The sequence below is a fragment of the Sapajus apella genome, unplaced genomic scaffold, assembly GCF_009761245.1.
Source record: "Sapajus apella isolate SASKATOON/1434 unplaced genomic scaffold, GSC_monkey_1.0 scaffold6355, whole genome shotgun sequence".
Lineage (NCBI taxonomy): Eukaryota > Metazoa > Chordata > Mammalia > Primates > Cebidae > Sapajus > Sapajus apella.
Genome location: NW_022443279.1, coordinates 1,097 through 3,059, shown reverse-complemented (window position 1 = coordinate 3,059; position 1,963 = coordinate 1,097). Strand labels below are relative to the sequence as shown.

Here is a 1,963-nt window from a genome sequence, read left to right as displayed (position 1 = left end):
AGAGAGAGAGAGAGAGAGAGAGAGAGAAGAAACAGGGTCATGCTATATTGCCTAGGCTGGTCTCAAACTCCTGGCCTCAAGCAATCCTCCTGCCTCGGCCTCCTAAAGTGCCAGGATTACAGGTATGGGTCAGCACGCCTGGCCTAATATGAAAGTTTTTTTTTTTTTTTTTAATTTTGAAACAGAGTCTTGCTCTGTTGCCCAGGCTGGAGTGCAATGGTGCAATCTCAACCCACTGCAACCGCTGCCTCCCAGGTCCAAGCCATTCTCCTGCCTTAGCCTCCTGCGTAGCTGGGATTACAGGTGCCTGCCATGATGCCTGGCTAATTTTTGTATTTTTAATAGAGATGGGGTTTTGCCATGTTGGCCAGGCTGATCTCGAGCTCCTGACCTCAAGTGATCAACCCACCTCAGCCTCCCAAGGTGCTGCGATTACAGGCATGAGCCACTGTGCCTGGCTGGATTTTTCTTTTATATCACATAGTCAGGCCGCAAATTTTCCAAACTTTCATGCTCTGCTTCCCTTATAAAACCAAACACCTTTAACAGTACCCAAATCTCCCCCTGACTGCTTTGCTGTTTAGAAATTTCTTTAGCCAGATAGCCTAAATCATCTTTCTCAAGTTCAAAGTTCCACAAATCTCTAGGGTAGGGGACAAAATGCAGCCAGTCTCTTTGCTAAAACATACAAGAGTCACCTTCACTGTAGTTCCCAAGAAGTTCCTCATCTCCATCTGAGACCACTTCAGCCTGGACCTTACTCTCCATATCACTATCAGCATTTTGGGCAAAGCCATTCAACAAGTCTCTAGGAAGTTCCAAACTTTCCCACATTTCCCTGTTCTCTTCTGAGCCCTCTAAACTGTTCCAGCCTCTGCCTGTTACCCAGTTCCAAAGTCCCTTCCACATTTTTAAAATCATTATTAGTTTACTATATATTAGTGAATACACCAGACTGCATTTTCTCAAATGGCAAATGAGGTACATTTCTCTTTGATTCTCCCAGTAACCTCAGCATCATCTGTCTTTTGGAGGATCCGGATTCTTATATCTGTGATACCGTCCATAGGGATACCAGTGGTGCTTAGTAGTAAAGAACACTTTGCTAAGTTGTTCTACCACAGGCCCTTGCTCAAGGGGTTCAACTTTTTCTTCCAACCTGGTTTTCAGGATTTGATCATGTGTTTCTTCATTATTGTGCACAGGATCTGGCCGAGGGACAGGTTTTGTGTGTTCATATGGAATGTCCACAGAAGTGTGATAGTATACTATTGTCCTGCCATCAGAAGTCAGAGCAAGCTCTACTTTGCAATTATAGTCACCTGGTATAGAAGAGTATGTAGATTTGTGACAAACACAATATAAAGCTCCATTTGGGATTGGAATAAATGTTTCAAGATAGTTTTCTTTGACATCACCCATTTTACTGCAGCTACAGCCATGGTGTTTCAAGATACCTATCAAGTGGTATGAAAAAAGATGATCTGAAGAGAAACTGCTCTTAAAATCTGCTTCTAGGCATACTAATTTCTAATCCTGCTTCTCAGCTTCTCACCACAAGCCCGCCATCTTGTTTTACCACAAGCCCGCCATCTTGTTTCAAGCCAAGTCTCCACATTTTGGTATTTTTTCAGCAATGCCCCACTCCACTGGTACCAATTTACTGTATTATTCAATTTCACACTGCTGATAAAGACGTACCTGAGACTGGGAAGAAAAAAAGATTTACTTGGACTTATAGTTCCACATGGCTGGGGAGGCCTAACGATCATGGTGGAAGGTGAAAGGTCTCTCTTACACGGCAGCAAGAGGAAAAATGAGGAGGAAGCAAAAGCAGAAAACCCTAATAAACTCATCAGATCTTGTGGACTTATTCACTATCATGAGAATAGCATGGGAAAGCCTGCCCTCCATGATTCAATTACCCTCCACACATCCCTCCCATAACACGTGGGAATTATGG

At 43.5% G+C, this 1,963-nt stretch overlaps 1 pseudogene; it reads right to left on the bottom strand.

Moving 5' to 3' along the window:
- Positions 1-1,017: 1,017 nt before the first annotated feature.
- LOC116548032 lies at positions 1,018-1,581 on the bottom strand (annotated as a pseudogene).
- Between the last annotated feature and the right edge of the window lie 382 nt (positions 1,582-1,963).